Genomic DNA, 19,650 nt, shown 5'->3' with positions numbered 1-19,650 from the left:
TTTCACAAGTTACAATTACTGTAAAGCTCTGGAGTTTATTTTTGCTTAAGGATTGAAAATAGTTATGCTTTATAAAACCTTCCCAAAAGGTAGAGAATATGTGCTATAGTTACCCAACTTTGGGCCTCATGAAACCTTCATTCAACTCTGAATTTAGGGGCACGAGTGTTTATGTATAAGCTCACTGTTAAGATCACTCTATCTTCAATTTATTTAAAGCAAATTATTTATTATACACCAACTCCCTACCTGCAGCGGAATTTATTTATGCCTCAAATCGATATTGAACATACAAATACGTCTGACACTGGTTACCTCTTCTATTCGTAATTTATCTACTAAGAACATTAAAACTGACGGCACTGACGCTGAAAAACAGTGAAATATAATCCGTATAAGTAAGCATTAATTATATTTCTCCAAAAACCTCTTACTTCAGCAGTCTGCGATAAAAATATTCCCCTGAAAATTAATTATCCGCAAAATGTGATTACTCAAGCTGCAATTCGTTTTCATAGAAGATTTGAACCTAGAAATGTAGAGCAAAGAAAAAGTTGATGTGCCTATATATAACTCGTTTGAAAAGTACATAACAGCTAAACAGGAGTTACTGTACAGACGTTTCATCGATTCAGCAGTCCACTCGGTCGACAGTGTTAAACACCGAGCGTTTCTAGAAAAAGAAAGAGGATCTGTCGCCGCTCGATATAAAAACGATTCTCCTTGGCCGACGTCGAGCCAGAGTTATTTTACCTCAGCTGTCCGTTCGACAATGGCCAGCTCGGTACAATTCATTCCGCAGTTTTCCGGTATTGTGCACGAAGGACTGTATGTCCTTTTAGCGCGGCTCGCATTAGAGACCGTACCAGCTTGAATAATACTTCAGACGAGGAGCGACGAAACGTAACCACCGAGGAGAAACAGACATTCGTGCTCCGCTTTTCCTCGATGTTTATCGGATCCACGCTATTTTCCCGCCCCATAAAGGTTACACGCCGTGACAGATCCGCGCGTTTTCCGCTGGACTTAGCACAATGCTCGGCGCAAACACGCGAGAAGAAGGTGGGGAAGGGGAGGGAAGAAAGGACGACGAATGGAAGCGCGACGGTGCTCGACAGAACCGACGAAACAAATTGCGCGGTCCAATTGAATAATCCACGAGGATCGTGTTCCTTCGCGGCGGCTTCGTTCCTCGTAACTCAGCCGGTAATACAAATTTAAGGAAACGCCCAGCAGCGCTGCTCAAAGAGGTCGAGGAAAGTCGAGCGGAGATAAAAGGGAAGGAAGGAAGGAGGAAGGAAGGAAGGATGGAGGGAAATGGAAAAGGATCGTGGCTCGCGAGCAATGAAAAATAATGGGCCGGCACCACCCACGTCGTTTCCTCTTATACTTCATGAAGTAGAAAAAGGAGAAGCCCGCGTTGGCGCCCTTTAATCTTCGCTTTAAGCCACGAACCGTTTCGCGAGTTTAGCGCGAAATGAAAAATTCATTTCCACCGTGGCGACACGACTTCCTCTCGCACCCTGCACCACCGTCCCACCGCCACCTTACGCTTGGCCGTTTTTCCGACCGTTTCTTAATGCCTCGCCGCCGAGGAATTCATTACGAAAGTGCTGCTCACCCTCGCCCGATTGCAGGGACGATGCGTGCCAGAGAAACGGGGTGCTTTCGAGGGTTGGAGGATACACCACTGACTCTTTCGTTCCTACTTATCGGTTCTCGAAGTGTTTGTGGCGTTGTAGTTCACTCTTTTGCATAGGATTGTCTGAAGTCGAGAGATTCAGACACGTTAATTAACTTCTTCATTTAGAAGAATTTCTGTGCCACGTTGTTCATAAAAAGTGATTGAGTTTTTTGTATGGAATTGTAACTTGAAGATGGTGAGTGGAAATGAAATACCTTTACAGTATTTACGATCGTAGAAATACTGTAATTCAAGTCTAGTATGTGTAAGAAGAATAGGAGTGAAATCCTTCATTTATTTCTAACAAGAGCTACTTGTTATCCAAGGTTTATAGTATTCACTGCTATTACAGCACATTATACGTATTTCTTATATCACTTCGCAGCGTCGTGGGAAACATGCAAGTCGCCAGCAACTAATCTCTACTTTTAATAGCCTTGAACACAGATATATTTCCTATTATTTTTTTCTTGTCCACAAACAGTTAACCCAATAAGAAAAGTCAATACACCTTTGAACTTGATCTAGCCCAGCTCCACCGGGAATTGAACGATTAAAAAATTATATAAAAAAGAGTGAGCAATTTTCATTAAACAGGAACAGAAAATATAAAATAATACTCCCAGCTCGCACATCGCTACGCTCTTTTCACCGACCGCTTTATTACTCAGCGGCGAGAAAAAAAGGCCAGAAAACTGAAGAGAACGGTCGTTGATTGCTCCATTTTTCCCCCGATTCGTGACAGCTTTTAAAACCCCGCGCACCGTGACGAACGCGTTAATTCGTATCGCGTCCCATCTTTCCACGCGTGAACGCGGTGTCTACACCAGCTCGCTAGACTTATTAATTCCTCCCCCTTTTTCCCTCCTCCAGCCGGCGACTTTTCCGCTCGAATTTGCTCCCGCGCGTAAGTACCCGCATTAATTATTTTCCTCCGTCCTCGGTGATCCCAGGCAGAGCCCTGCGCTCGCCCTCGAGCGATTACAGCGTCGCCTTCGTGCCGCAATTTATCAGCTGGTACTGGATTACTATATTTCCGAGCGCGATGAGTGCCACCGCGCCGTATCCTGGCCCGCTCACGCTGCACACATTGCGATTTGCATGCGAACCGGCGGCGTTATGTGGCAGATAACGAGCCCGCCGCGGCGAGCACCGAGCATACGCGAGCATTAATACCGGGGCCGCGAGATACCGCGCGCGTGTAAACCGATTCGCGTCGACTTTTGCACGGGAGGGAAGTTTAACACGTAGGTGGTCTCGTCTCTGTGTACACGAATGCCCTCGTGCTTTCTCTCTCCCCTTCCCTCGTGCTCTTCTACCCTCTCTGTTCCACCCTCTCCCTGCTCCCCACCGAGCCGCGCCAGTACACGGTGCTCTCGCGTGTACGTTTACGGCGAGCCGGTGTAACATCGTTAATTCGATCGAACCGTCCACTCTTATCGCCCGATCTCGTTAATAACCTTCTTTCTCTTCCCTTAATTACTGCCGCGCCACGCGGGAAAGGAGAATTGCCGAGCACGCGAGCGAGATAGAGGATCGAGGCTGCCGTTCGATCGTGTTTCTCACGATCGCGGTGACTTCGACGCTGATGGGGAATCTGATGAAATCGATGACAGGCGTGGAGCGGAGGAATTATCAGCGTAAAAATACCATACGCTGGTACCGTGAATGCATCATGATGCGGCTGATTCGATGGCGTTGGTAGGGATTGGGGGAGCTTGTGGGATAGGGGAAATTAATTTATCTTTAATTGAAGGTTTAATTTTTAATACGGGGGAAGTGGTTCTGAGCGAAGAATGACCTTATGGAGGAGTTTATTGTTATGGGTGAGTTTCGCGGAATAATTTAGCTGGCACGTATCAAAAGACTGTGGGTCTTTATGCGGGTAAAGAAAATTTAAGTACGCAAAGAAGTCGAAAGTAGACTAAATCTCATGGTTTGGAATGTATTTTAAGAATGCTTACATGTACATGGTAGATATACGGGCAATTAATATTTATATCCCGCTTTTAATCCATGTAGGTTTTAATTACATGTCTAGGTATTTGAATACACGTGAAGTGGAGACCTCTAGTGCAGAGTACACAAAATATGCAAAAATATACATGCACAAAGTATCAAAAGTAAAGTACCTGCTAATTACCATACTTCTAGGCTGAAACAAGCTTATACCCACTTAGTTTCCATTATTCTAATATTATTTATGAACAATTTGAATTTGCATAGACATAAGCATTCTATCAACACATTCCACCAGCCACGTCGATGAAGAAAATTTATTATACCCCCACGCAAAAACACGCTCCATCCAAAGGACGCAAAAAGGAAATGAATATCTCCATTCTAATCAATTAACGAGGATACCAAGCGATCACTTAACGAGGGACTCCACTGATCAATCCCTCCAGCAACTCTCCAATTATCTCACCCAACAAAACATCGACCAAATCATTTTCTCCATCCATATTCAATTCATAGACACTCCAAGAAAATCTAACAAGCCTGTAAGAAAGGCAAGATAATTAGTAGCTCTCCGAACGGACTCCATCGAGCTTCCTCTGTTCCCACCTCTATCGCCTCTCCTCTTCCCAGCTCGTGTTGCCTTATGCAGATGCGAGCAGAACGTATTAGCGTCAGGTACGTACAAACTTGCCCACGCCATCGTCGGTACCTTCGCACGTGCATATGGCTTTAATGTATGTACTACATAACCGCAGAAGCGGGGGTATCAATGCTCGCCCAGTGTTCCGCCAGCGTTCTCTCTCCCCGCTGCTATCGTTCGCTCCCGCGGCGGTGCCTCCAATAACTCTCGAACCGGGAATAGATACATTATGTAAAGGAATTTTTTGTCATCGGAGCGAGACGACACGCAGCGTTCCGCGCGGTGAGCGCGCCAGCGCCGAGCCGCGTCGGCTCCCGCTGTCTTTTCCATTCGGCTCGGAATCATTAAATTGAGCGTAATTATAAGGCAGCCTTTAACAGACGATTACATTGTTATTACGTTAAGCGGAGAAGCGAGGCGGCAACGGCTACCAGCGTGATTCCGCCGTGCCGCTCGCCGATCTCGTAGAACGGTAATTACCCGACGAAATAAAGCAGGTGTAATTGAAGCGATTCAGGTGTAAGTAACGGGTCCGCGAGTAGGAAAATAGATCGTTGGAGGTCGACTGGCAAGCTTCCCTTCTCCCGTCGTGCTTCGAGTAATCGTAATCGATGCATGAATAACTGACCGAGGAAGCTGAGAAATTAGATTTCCTGCCCATATCAGCGATCATCTTTTTCCACTATCTCGGCGGCAGAAGTATGTATTTATTCCAAGCAGCGAAATTACCAGCTGTGTTCACAGTTTCATTTAATCGAATAATCTAGAATTGCTGGTTTAAGAAATATTATACGATAGCAACTGGTGTAGGTGATAATTCGGAACGATAAGAGGCATTTCCTTGACGAACGGCCAGATTACGTCAACGGATATCTGAGAATAAATGTAATCCCCTAACAGTCATGTGATACAATTAATCCTCGGTGGTTTACCTAGGCTTTACTTACGTTTGTCATTGACTTGTAACTAAGACTTTAGGAGATATACTGATCGGAATGATCGTTGATAAATTATAGATAATTCTGAGCAATAATTAACTGATAAGTCAATTTTCGAATATAGAAATATGAACATCGCCATTACAGCTTTAACCCAAATTGTCAATTCACTCGAAACTTTTGACCGGCAGCGCATAAACTACTGCACACAAAAACGCTTCAAACGTAGTATTTATAAAACATTTCCCCTTTGGTAAACCAATCGATCGACCGATCCATCCGTGCCCATTGAACAAGGGTGGCCAGTGAATTCAGTGATTTGTCGTACGTGGAAACTCGAGAGGGGACCGTTATCCTCTTCGGCCGCTGTCGAGTTTAACCCTGCTCCTTCTTCCAGGTCGGCCTGAAAACAGCCTCTAAACACGAGGGCGTGTGTACGGTGTGGCATCGAATTTCGATTCCGCTGCTCGATCGCGTATAAGCTCAGTCCAGCGAGCACTCGAACCCGTGCCCGTGGTTCGAGTTTCTCGAGGACTTCTCGTTATTTACTGCCATCCGATTCGGCTACTCCCTGGAGCATCCCCGAAGGAGAGGCCCGTTCGTTGGAGCTCGGACAAACCGAAAGAAGGAAACGGAGAAAAGAGATTTCGCCCCGCGGGAAGCCGGAAAGCTTCTCGACCGGCTTTTCGTTGATGTAAAATTAAATCAGATCCTGGACTGGACAAAGCCGTCTCGAATCCGCAGCCCCGTATTCAAGCGCTTCGCGGACCAACCAGACGCAAAGAACGTCTCTCCCTTTATACGCCAGCTCGTATTATATCTCTTGGTTTATCGTGTTTTATCGCTGCTCGGTTAGTAGACTCGGTCCAGAAAAGGGAAACTAGGAAGAATGTGGTAGTTTGGCAGAAAGGGACGGTGAAATGTTAACGTCAGAATTTGGTGGACATGTGAAATACTAGGAGCATAGAGTTCGAGTGTCTCGTGAATATTAGTTGGGTAATATCTGTGCCTCAGAGCCAGACTAACCCAAGTCCATTTTTATCCAAATTTTTTGTAGAATCTTATTGCTTTTTCTTCATTTTAAGAAATAGGTATCGCATTTGTTTTTTGGCTCTCCTGAAAAACAAATCTCATTTTTGTTTTAAACCATTGGGACTCTTTAGTTTTTGTTCTCTATTTCTCTCTCTCTCTCAAGAACATTCAGAAAGAAGATGTAGACATCGACTTCAGTTCAGGTATAAGTTCAATTTTAGAGTCACAGGTATTTATATCAACTTGTTTTCCTGTTTTCGTGCCCTGTCCAACTCTATGCCCACACCATATGCATCACTATGGTTGAAGCATATTAGTAAAATTTCGCTTGTCCATTAGATCGAGCAGACAACTTAAAAATCAATAAATCAGACACCATCAAGAACCTCTACCCATTGGCAAAACAAGAAGACACCTCATTCCCTCAAGATTCAATCGTCCTGCGCATCGAACAAAGTAATCACAGTCCCTGTCTCGATTGGATCCTCGATGCGTTGATCCCTCCGGCATGCGAGCAGCGACCGTGTCCCCTTATCCGCTGTCACCGCGGGAAGGTACGAGACAGGGGAGGCATTACCCGCGTAATAGCGATCTGAAAAGCGAGTACACTCGTTGCCGGTTTACCAGGTTTCCTAACAGTAATTTATCGGCTCCCATAGCGGCGCGGTGATGTACGAGCCAGGACCGAACCACTCTTTTCCTTCCTCCTCCGCCAGATCGAAGATAAACGGTCGTATTGTCTCGGTGGTCGGGACCTAGGAGGATCGCTGGCCACGTTGCAGCTCGTCGAAGGAGGCAACGATCGTTCTTGCGGCGCGCCCCGTATGCAGATATCACGGCGTAGGTGTGTTGAGGCCATTATGCTCGCTCGAAAGACTTCTCTCCGGCGAGTGTACGTGCCCCGTGTGTATGCCTACGCCGTGGCGCGCAACCGACCAGCCTCTCCGTTATTATTCCGACCGGTCGAAAGGGGAGACGAAGACAGGACGACCGTAGACAGGTCGAGGGGGGAGCTGAAGGTTGGAGGGCTCGGCGAGAAGGGGGTGGCCATTGTCGCGTCGAGAGCGGAAATTTTACGATCGTTATCGGGATCCACCCGCGGCTCGGAACTTTCGAAACTGAGCAGTCACCGTTTCGTCGTGCTCGATAAAGCGTTAAGTAGTTACCGTCATACGAGCAGGCGAACCCGTCCGACCCGCCCGATATCCCTTCTATCTGTCGCGCCGACGACAAAGTATGTATTCCGCTGGTCGCGTTTACAATGCGCTTATCTCTGCCGTTCGCGCAGCTTCGACACGCGTTCCACGATACCTTCCTCCCCGTTACAGCTTCTGGTCTTTACCCCCCTCGTTCCTTCGCGTTTTTTTCTCCGCCACCCCTTATCGGCCGCCGCCGGGAGAGCGAACTGCAAACAAAGCCGAGCTGCTCTTTGATCCGGTAATTATCGTACATCCATTTTTCTTTCGTCGCGAACGTTTCGAGGTAGACAGACTGTCTCGAGGCATGTTTGCGCTCGCGTCCTCGGCGTGGGGGGCTGGTGACCGATCGCGTGAGTTGCGGGGGTGTTCTTCGGCGGGGCACGCCAGAGGGAGGAGGAAAGTATTTGCGTTGGGAGAAGAGTGAAATATGATTAATGTGTACTCAGCTTGCTCGATTCGGGTTATACTGGAACTGCAGATACGATATCGAGGTAAAGGTAGAGGCAATTTTGGACACTAGCGTGCATTCGCGGTTGCGTGATGGAAGCTGTATGCTTTGGGTTTGGGCGTCTAGATAATACAGAGCAGCTTAAATATATTCAGTTCGTTTGTATGTTCAGGTAATCTGGAAATAATGTAGATATTTAGAGTAAATAAATTGTGTTTGCATTCGCTGTCACTTATATCTTCCATTTGAAATGAACTATCAGCATAAGAGTTATTCTTAGATTAATAGACTCGAGTATAATGAACCCTGTATCTATAACATTTCCGTGGAATCTGAAGCTTAATAAGATTGCAACTCTAGAAATCTAGTTTCGTCAAGAATTGTGGAATCTATTTCCCTAACAGATACAAACGTCCGCATAAATTCATGGCTGGCACTTCCACGATGCATAAAATTTCGTTTCTCCCCGCGTTGGTCGTGTCGTCGTCATCGCGATAGAATTTATCATCAGCGATAGCGTAAACAGCTTTAAAAAGCGGGATCAATCGTGAGAATAGGAATCCACCCTCTGTACGAGCGCGCAGAGCCGTGGCAAAGGGACGACGAGACTCCCTCTTTCTCTCTCCAGGATCGCGTAAATCCGATTACGACGAAAGCAGCAGCCGCGTTATAAATTCCCGATGAAAGTCGACGTTAGGGAAAATGCTGGCCCTTCCATCGCCGCGTGTTATCCTCCTCCTCTTCTCTCGGAAGAGCGGCCGTTACCACCGCTGCCACCGCTGGCATCACCATCCACCATAGAATTTATTTATTTGCTTAACGCGCCTTTTATGAACCGGTAGCGGCTGGTGCGGGCGCCGTTCTCGTTCGTTCCGTCTCTCGTCGATGAATAAAAAGAGATACGAGCGAGGGAAACGAAAAATGGAGAGAGGGAGAGTACGCTGGAGGAGGCAAATGAGAGAGAGGGCGATCCTATTTGTACAGCCGCAAGTAGGGAGGAAGAGAGACGCTGAACAATGTGAGAAAGGGACGGGCCAAGGAATCGAGAGAAAAAGAAGGGTAAATTAGTGGGCTTACACGCTCGGCAGCCCCCATTAGACTAACGTAGCGAAGTATTATTAAGTCACCGCCCGTCACCGATAGTTACGGACGACCTCCTGCGCTCGTGGATAATAATAACACCGTGGACCCGAGACACCGCGACGCAGACTTGGATAATAATAACACAATAGACCCTGCGATGGGAAACCGACGAAAAAATGGGGAGGCAGCCATAGCGAAGAAGCCTGGGGACCAAGGGTGGAACGAAGTTGAATCCTGACCGTGGGTGTCTGCCAATTAAATGTCACGACACTTCACAGTATCTATTAAAAGGTCGGAGAATATTAAAAGTGATAGTTATTATTCTTATACACTAAAAGTATTATTATCAGTAAATATAGATACACAGTACAGTAAATTTCAAAAGTAGATACCTCATTGAATTTTTTCATTACATGCGAATGAAACTGTGAGTCACTGTACCCACTCCAGAGTTTTCAAAATGTTAATTTATATCCTCACTTGAGAATCTATACAAATTACAGGTATACGCGATGTCAAAACCTCAGATAATACCTAGTGAAAAAAATAAAACCTTTTATTTCTGTTTGCGAAGTTTACAACTCTTTCCATTTCTTAATTCCCTTCGTAAAATACCTACCTGATTACTTATGCATATGTTGCAGGGAATAATTCCTCATTGGCCTTGCTTCCCCACAACAGGCATTCTAATCTTTTTCACACCTATGTAGGTATATTTAGTATTCTTGTTTTTCTGACTGCACAACTCGATGCACTTGAAACGCTGCATATCGAGGGGAGTTAAGAAGCCCGAATACACCTTTGCCTTTTGCATTCGTTCTCACAGAGGCCGCGGCTGTAATTTTACGAGTACTAATTGCTGGCCTCGCTCGCTTACCGCGAAATGAATTTCGCCACGATTTCGCGGAAGCTAATGGAGAAGTCGTAGCAGCTTTTCCACGCGGACGTCTATTAGCTGGTCGTTGGTGCGCGCGTAGGTAAATCCAGGTGGGCAACCGGCGTGGTATTTTTCTCACGATACGAAGGTTCTAACGGGGAACCGGATTTGCATGGCGAACAGCCGTGACTCGTGGCTCCGAGAGCGACTTATTACACGGAGGGGTAATGATACACCGTTCGCCGCCATTGTCCCGAGACTCGAAACGCTCGCGTCGTGTAATTGGACGGGAATGCTTTCTGCGTGCTTAAATAGTCGTAAATGGATACGTTGGCCGAGGGCAAGCCCGTACCGACGGTGAAACGGATGCCGTGGAAATTGTTAAGTCGAACGATTTCCTTCGGGAGACGTTCTGCACGCGCGTTTGTAATTCTCGTTGATCGTGCAGTGGGTCAAAGCAATTGGAACGGAACTGCATGGGAAACTATTAACCGCGACTCTTTGTTACGTCAAATCCATATTTATAGGGTTTGAAATATATTTATGCCAGACCTCTCTATAATACCTATCCTTTAATGCAGGTTGTCGCATAAGAAGTACCGTTTTTTCACATAAGAAGATATCTCAAGCAGAAATATCGATTCTCGGATATCCATACAGTTTTTTGCGACGTGTTTCCAGCTACTCGCAAACTATCGTCCGCATCCTGTATCAAATTTTCGTAATTAAATACGGTAATTTACGAAATACGCACCTCGATAATAATGCCAGATTTCCTGGAAAAAAGAAACGTACGTTTGCGTTCAAACCACGTTGAAAATAAACTCCTCAATTAGCATAGGGCATTGGCTGAACGCGAGCGTGGATAAAGGTAGGAAATATTAACATAATATACGCGTCGGGACGTTGCGCAAACAGTGACCAGAGCGCGGTGTAATTTTTGCATGTGCTTCCGTATAATCATGCTCGCCGAAAAATGACAGGAAAAAGCGGTGGAAGGAAACAGGGGCGCGTAGCGAGCGGGAGATCCTGCTTTTTTTGTCATTCCCGACACGCTTTTAACCCGTATCATCGCGTCCCCCACACCATGGACGTCGCGGTCTGCCAGCGCGTCGCTCGCATGCAAAAAGCATCGCGCCGTGGCCCGATACGAATTTTTAATTATGCATGCACGCTCGTCTGCGTCCGACCATGCGTTATAATGCGCGAGAGAGTGAGGGGGGGACAGGGAGCAGGGGGCAATTTAATGAAAGCGATGATCGATGAACGATGAACGATCGTCGCATCGCTTCCAGATTTCAGACGCTATCAGGATTCCACTAAATAAGTAATTATTCGGCTCGCACGCTCGGCCTCGGTAATTTGCTGCGGATTGCTTACTGTCCGTGGCTCGCGACTTCACGTACCCGCGAGGATTTCAGGAGAATCGGGCCCGAGCGCTGCCGCGGATCAAAGGGAAAGCGGATTACGATCAAGTCTAATCCGCGTATGGGCAAGGCCAGGCCTCGAACTGCCTCAGTTCGCGCACAATAACGCATGCCACGTGTAATAGTTACGTTTGGGGAAGTTACGTAGGTAAGGGAATAGGAGTACTAGTTGGAGAATGACGTCACTAGATACGTAGGTAGGGGAATACGAGTAGAACTTGGAGGAATGACGTCATTAGTGGCCAGCCTGATTGCGATACGCTGGACGATGGACTGCGAACGGGTCAAGTATTTCCTTAAGGGATGTTTCTCGTGACGATTTCGCTGCGGATCACTGTGGAACAGCGCGGAACTGAAAGGGCACTGATAGAAAAGTGTATCTGATGTATGACCTGTGGTACTTTGTTACGGATGTGGAATCAGGGTGGAATGATATAGTACTGCCGTGAAATCGGTGGAGAAGCTAATAGGAGGAACTAGTGTAAGACAAATCATCGGAGCAATGTGGGGCAAAGTGGAACTAATATAGGCGTTACATCGAGATGATATGGAATGTGAATTTGATCTGGCGTGGATGTAAAGATAAGAACTAATTCATTCATAAGTACTCACTATAACTGACGTGGCATTAAAATTGAAATTCTTCTTAGCCACAATTTTCCTGAAAACCCATTCAAGATATTCCTACCCATATTACACCAATTTCCATTCCCAGCAGACTGTAACGAATCACCCCGGCGTAAGCGATGGTACACGCACCGCACAAGCATCCTCGAGCCTTGAGCGCATAATGGTGAACCGTAGTCCGGAGGGTCGGGTCGTTAGGCCGCCATAAAACAATCAGGAACTACGGGTCGAAATGTTACACAGAGGTAACACCGATAAAATCCTCGGCGTTTCTGAGATTCTACATCCTGCTCATTGACTTTAATGTACTCGATGGTTGGTCGGCCGAGGATGACGGAGCGAGGGGCGAGCAGACGGAGGGAATATCGTCGATAGCGAGGAGTACGCGGCACTGAGCGGCGGAGAAACGAGCCAGCCGACACGAGCATTTACGTCCCGTACGCGCAATTGCACGAGGTGCAACACGTGGCGAGCTGCAGCGAGAGAGAGGAGTCGACGGCGCGGCGGTGTCGCGGAGGGCGCAGCGAGCGACTGCGTCTAATTAGCCGCTCGGCCGCGCGCGGAATTGAATTTCAATCGTCGTAATTCGCCGATTCGCCGCGTGCGTGCCGAGCCAGCGCGTAGCCAAGGGGTTCACGGATCGGCCACGAAGAAACCAGTCGGCGGGAAGAAAAGGAAGAGGGAAGGGCGCCGACTGGCCGCCGACTGGCCGCCGCGGCGAGGACGGAGAGGAAACGATTGCCCCGATGGCTGCGCAAGCCTTTTACGGTCCTCCGGCCACGAGGTTCGTTACAGTCGCAATTGCGCCGCGGGGCCTGTTGCGCGATGCAGCGCGCTCGTAATCGCGAGCCTCGGCTAATTAAACGTCGACGAGCGATCGTTAACGATACCGCCGCGCCTCGTCGTAAAAGATCGTGGAATCTCGAAGCGTGTCACGGCTGTTACGCCGCGAGATCGATCGATCGGAACCGCCTTCGGCGGTCAGCCAGCGAGCCGCGTTATGGGGTGTTCGGTAAATTGTACGATCTCCTACGAACTGATTCCTTCGGAATCCACGGGGAAATTTACGCGCAGTAAACATTTCTGACTCGTTATGTAACTTCAGAGTCCGTGTCGCTACGGAGTTCTACTACTTGGATTAAATTGTCGTATTTAACGTTAGCACATTTGGCTCCTTAAGCTTCTTAAATGCCGTAATAATCCCCAGAAGATTACTCGAGATTAGTTCGTCAAGACTTATCTGCTCGAGGTTGACAATTATTTCTACACAGTTTCGTAAACAAAAATTCAGGATTGAATAACAAGAACGTGTATGAAAACTGTATCATACACTATTAACGAACAGTTTGTAATCTTGTGAATTTAGGAACTTTAAACAAGCTTGATTACACTAGACTAGACAATGGCGTTCATATTTCTAAACTACTGACCACTACAGTTACTAATTTGAAATTAGTAACAACCTTGTCACACAGCACTAACTCCCCAAAAAATGACTCGAAATTTCCAGACCATACTGTACCCACTCAATCATAATCCATTTCCATCCAACCAGCTAATAGCTCCAATCCAATTTCCCCTAAATTAAGGAACCACATTTTACCCAGCCGTACTCCGATTAACTGGACACCCTATATACCACTGGTTCGAGCAGGCTCGCACACAGGCTCACACGCAATAAAACGCGTATACACACGTTGTGTACACGCGCGTGCCATAAAGCGTTTGACGACGCGTCGATGTTGATTCGATCCCCGCTGAAATATGACGGTCGTCGGCGTTTTCGTTTTTACGTGTACGGGCTATCGCGCGCTGGTGGACGATAGGCGTCGGTGGGTAATCAAGCTGGTGTAAAAAGGCTGCTTGGTATCCCGATTAAATTCTCCTCCTCCTCTGACCGGTGCATCGGCTGTTGCACGCGCGACTGGTTAGGTCCGTTACAGAGGGGAGGTGTCTCGAAGACACGTGTTCGCTTATGAAATTGTATATAGTTTGTTAGAGACGTCGATCGTGAATCGGCGCTCAGCATGCTCCGGCTGAATCCCGGCGACGCTAGTCTCTCGGCAAATTGCCTTGAATAATACCGAACTGGTTCGCGGTGTGTTGATCTTTATGTAGATCCAGGGAATCTGGGTCGATCGATCGTCAGAATCTTCCCCCTTTCGATCGTCGTACGATGAATAGAACATCGAAAGACGATTCCGGTCTCTACAGAAAGGCACAACGGAGGCATTTGGGTCAAAGCTACATAGTAACTCGACGATGGAGCACGTTATTGGGTATTAGCGGGCAGTTTGCAAACATGCTCGCATTAATTGAAATTACATCGCCAATTACGCGCGCGAGTGACGTAATATTGAAATAATCTTGCAGCATCGATCGACGCCGAGTCGTTTAGCGATCACCGTATCAAATGTCTTGATATGCTACCGTTCATATATCGAGCAACGATTTCGAGATAAGCGTTATTGATTTTATTACCGGGCCCTCGTTTTCGCAAGCAAATATCGTAAACGTTGAACACACACGAGATACGACCAGAAACAATGATTGTAATAATTCAATACCTTCGTCGATCCAGCAAACACCGGGCACATTTTTCTGAAAGGTGAACGTATAATGAAAAAGCTACAGTTTAAATCGTTGCCATATTATCCTTTGAAGTGTCATATTCTCTCATTCATTCAAATAACTACGGGCATAACGAAATCTCTTTTCTTCTCCAAACCGGGCGCACGCTCGTTATCAAAACGTACCCACGCAATTACTCCCGGGTGCAGCGCGATTAAATTAACCAGTATGCGTTCGAATCCCCGTTATAAATCTGTCCAATGTCTCGCCCACAATCCCTCATCATTGCCCCTCGCATCATCATATCTAGCCAATATCGCTTCGCGCTCTTCCTTATCTCCCCATCGTCTCTGTAAGTCTGTATCCCGTGGGTCATCTTCGTTTCAAGGCCACACGAGCAACTCTCCCCTGTGCGTTTACATTCACCGAGAGTGGAGGAGCAGGAAGAGGATCCCCCTCGGAACAAAGATCAGGAACCTAATCTGGCCAACAGGAGCAGCATGGCAAAGGCAGCCAGCAGCAGCGACGGCAGCGTCAGGGGTGGCTTCACTGAGACGACGGGTCCGTGGATGGATTTATTTAAGGGCGTGTATTCAGCAGGAGATACAATAGCGAAACGACATCGGGGAGAGGGAGGGCGAGGGGAGGGTCCGCTCGAGCATCAGGGTCGCTCGTTCCCGTACCGGGAGGTTTATGGCCGACATCTGCGGCCAGTTTTGACCCCCCGGCGTGACGAAACAGCGAACGCTAGGAGCAGCGGCAAGGGTGGTTTAAGGACACTAACTGGCCGAAGGGTGTGCGACGGCCGTTGTTGCTGTTGCTTGCTCCTGACTGCTGTCAGAGCGCAGACACGGGGAGGAGTGGACTCCGACCACGCGGTAAATCGACCGTTAAAAATCTTCCATGGCCCCCGAGTGTAATTCTGTTAGTCGTTTACTCGCGCGAACCGTGACGACCGTGACGAAATTCCCTTCGTCGACGTGGTCGTGCCCGTCTCGCCCCTCAGCGTCACCAGTCTGGTCGTCGTAGTCGTTGCCTGTCCGTGACGCCGATTTCTCCATTCCTCGAGTGCACGTATAAACGCCACGACCTGACCCATTCGTCTCTCCGTACGGGAGCACTCTGACGGAACGTTTGACACATGAAAGGAGTGATTTCCGCGAGGGGAGACTCTGGGGATCGAAATTTCCAGGGTACGTCCGTGGATTTTATCCTCAACGTGGATTCTCCTCTACTGTCCCTTTTTAGAGGCGAATAGTTTCGCAGGAAATCGTCTCGGCCTAGATACCGACTCGATTTCGATTGTTTCGAACTGATTGCTGAATGTCATCAGCGAAACGGTAGAATTGCGAAGGTGACACACCGCGAATTTGTATTCCCCATTATTTCCCGCGCCTTTTCTCCGAGCATAATAACGAGTAATAAGCTAAATGAGTCGTGCAAAATTTTCGCCGCCATTCCTGCCTGGAATAATGAACTCCTTTCTCCGTGTTCCCTCTACGTGTCGTTCTTAATAACACCGCGTCTTATTCCGCCATTTATACCGTAATTTCTCTTTCTCCGTATTGTCGAGGCTGAAATTGCGGCGTAATTTCCCTCCTCCTACCTCCTCCCTTCGTTTTCTTTTTTCGATGATTTCTCGCCTCTCGCTGCCGCCGTTTCGTTAATCCACAGGGACCGGCCAAGGATACACTTTATTTCCCGACAAAAGGTTTCAATTAAGGAAGTCGGTGCGCGCCGCGTGAAAAATGCCCAGCCAGCCGCGTTAAGCTCGTGTAACTTTACAAATGCGCATTATACGGCCCTCGACGAGGAGCGGCGGCGAGCGAACGCACTGTTGCACACCGAGAACACTATATTCGAGCACGCGTTACACGCCGTGACTACACGTGTACCCGCGTCCCGTGCGCCGCGGACACGGGGCCAATGGCGTGGGGCGCTGGGGTGACGTTATTTGATTACTCGTGTCCGCGTGGCGATAACTCTGCAGCCGCGACAAAAGCCATGGCAAATGACGACCGGACGAAACCACCGGCAGAAAAACGTTTTTTTCCAAACGCGTCGGGCGACGATTTATTTGCCAACCAAACGGAATAAAAAAAAAGGTAAATAAGATACCCTGCCTCCTCCGAATCCCCGCGGCCGGGTTACGAACAAAAGCTTGGACGGTGTGTGCGCACAGGCGAGAAAGAGTTCCGACGAAAGACAAACAGTCGCACTTGTAACTTAACGATCGTCTCGGGGGTGGGGAACGGGAGTGGAAAAAAGAAAGTACTCGCGCGAGCACGTATGCGCGCAGACAATCGCGGCGTGATTTATCGGCGAAGTTATTGGCCGATACCAAATACGGCGTTTCGCGTTGGAAACCGGATCGTTTATATCAAACGAAGCCGGGTTTTGCGATAATTAACGAAATTGAAATTGCCAGGGACATTCCCACGCCAGTGGGGCAGGTTCACGAAGGCCACGGACCGGGTCTGTTAAGCGGGTATAATGCTCGGACCTGGCTCATTAATTAATCCTCCTTCGTGGAAAAAAGGAAGAAAGGGACCGGGTGGCGTTGGGGATCGAGAGACGGGGAGGGACAGAGAGGGATAGACGGAAAGTGAGCAACAAGGGAGAAGGAAAGAATGGGGGGGAGAATGGGGAAGAAGCAGGGGTCTGCAAGGGTCTTTCTCGGGTTACCTGGCCGGGGCCGGATCCATAAATACACTTCGCCGTGTTAATTCCGTGTGGCGAGCAAGGGGCCGAGCCACTACCGGTATTAACGAAGTCTACGACGCGCGGTTACACCGCGCCGACCTGGTGGGGATAATTTCGAGCCAGGCCATCCCGAGTCGGCAGCAATTTGTCTCCGGGCGTTGGATAAAACGTCGACGGCGGTGTGTTATTTGTAATTTGGATAACGGTATGCCGCTGCCAGAACCGCGGAAGACATTTGTCAGGGGCCGTGAGTGCGACTGCTAGATTCGTTTCGAGCCAAGCCAGCGACGCGATATTTCGCCAAAAGAACGAGCACACCGCCTCCTTTCTTGGACTTCGTTCCCTGCGCTCGTTTTTCGGGGTACACCTGGCTGCACAGGTGCGAACGCTTGACCTTGCCTGTTCTCGTATTTCTTATACTTAATTCGGTTTAACGTCGCCCTGTGGAAAGCTGACACTTCTATATTTTTTGTGGACGATAGTTTTTGCTGGCAAGTGTCGAATTAAGGGCGTTGGAGGTTGTTTTCTGTGATGTTGCGTTTAATTTTGTAAATTGTATAGGCGCAACGGCAGATGGCGACGCGTGCGATTACGGCTGATCGTCTGGGGTCGATCGCCCCGATTCGGAGCAGCCGCTTTTTCTTTCAGGACAAATATTGGCCGACTGTTGTTGCCTGAAAAACGATCGCTGGACTGGACGAGATCCTGGCCAAACCTCCCAGGCTCGTTTAGAAATTCGATCCGTGAGCATTATACTTGACTACGCGGAGAAAGGGAAGGATTCGTAGAACCTCGATTTTGGAACACGAGAGTTTACATAGACGCCACAGCGTTATATAAATAGTGGCCAAACATGCCGAAATTATTTTTATGAATTTCTTCCAAGCAATGTCAATTTCTCTTTACTTGAAAATTGCAACTGTCTGGGTTAACGATTTCACAGAGATTCCTCTAAAAATTGAACATCAATCATTTAAACATACAAAAGTAAGTACATATCGTGCGCTTCACGCGTTCCAATCCCCAGCACACAGCTCCACAAAAACAGACCCGTGTTTACCTCCCGAAATTCCCCAAACACCGCTGTATACATTTTTTCCCTACCATCATACGCGAAAGACACTCGAACGCCCTCCTGACATCCTATTCGACGCATCGTTTGTTCGTCTAAACAGCCTACACGCAAAGTAAACAATAATAGCATAAAACAACTCCATCCGAGGCTATTTATAAACGTATTCAACGATCTCACCAGGCCCCGGGGTAATACTTTCGCTAAAAGTGTCTGGACGTGTTAAGAGACACGTATAAGCAAGCCTCGGCTTTGGGGATAGAGTCCCGCGGCGTCGCAGAAGAGGCAGCGTGTTCTCGGTGCGGTCGCCGAGGTCGCCGTGGGTTGAGAGCACCGGCGCGGTTAGCCGCGGCGACCGCAGCGACTGGTTCTGCCGCCTGTCGGCGTCTCTCTCATCCTCGCTCTCCAACCCATCCTCTCCTCTCCGTTCCACCGACCGTCTCTATCTCCGTCCTTTCTCCCTCGATCTCTCCTCTTTACTCTCCGTAGTCCGTAGCTCGGGCGTCCACGGTCGTTCGGTGAGCACCGAGCCGCACCGAGGACACGTATCCACCGAGCGAACACGGGCGAACACGCAAACCGGCTGCGGCAGGCGGCAGGCAAGGCGGCTCCGCATAAACCGCAGCCGACCAAGCGCGACCGACAGCTTCGCCAACACTCCACACGGCACTGCCTTATATTCCTTCTTCGCCCCGCTGGAACAAGATAAAGAGCCGGCGAACCGGACACGGAACGAGCTGGAGAGGGGTAGGACGGAGAAAGGAAGGAAAACGATGGAATGACGAAAGGGGCGAGACGGGGTGGGGAGAGGATAGAGGAGAGTCGGTTCCCTCCGTGCGCATCGCGCAAAAAGTTCATGGGTTGGCGATAAACAGAACTACCATCGCATCGTCGCTACGGTACCGTCACGTATTTATTTCATTAGGAGAGGGTCCTGCACCGTCGCCTCCGCTGCGCGCGAGCGAGAGCAGACTGGGTAGAGGGGAGAAATTGTACGGACCGCTTTCCTGTACATATGTATGTATATATATCTCATCCCGCGTTCCGCGAAGCATGACAATGGGGTTTTCTAATCCTCCTTTGGATTAAGGGTCGAAAGCAGGGCTCGGTGCACAGTGGCGGCAGGGCAAGAGAGAGCTCCAGGTAATGGGATCGACGTTTCGTTATGTTACTTTTCCATTCTCATCCTCGGCCTCTATCCTCGCAGGCCTCCCCTCCTACCGGTCGCCCCGCGCAACCACCACGCTGCGCCAGCCTTTGGTGTACGTCTCGGTTCATAGGATCCATCCCGCAGAGCCCTCCTCCTTCCTATCCCCGGTCCGTGTTTTTCCTCATGTAGCCCCCTATTTTTCATGTTTCGCTGCGGCTTCGCGTAGCACCTTCATTC

This window comes from Calliopsis andreniformis, chromosome 3 (assembly GCF_051401765.1).
Source record: "Calliopsis andreniformis isolate RMS-2024a chromosome 3, iyCalAndr_principal, whole genome shotgun sequence".
NCBI lineage: Eukaryota > Metazoa > Arthropoda > Insecta > Hymenoptera > Andrenidae > Calliopsis > Calliopsis andreniformis.
The sequence above is the reverse complement of the archived record's forward strand: the minus strand, read 5'-3'. Positions refer to the sequence as shown.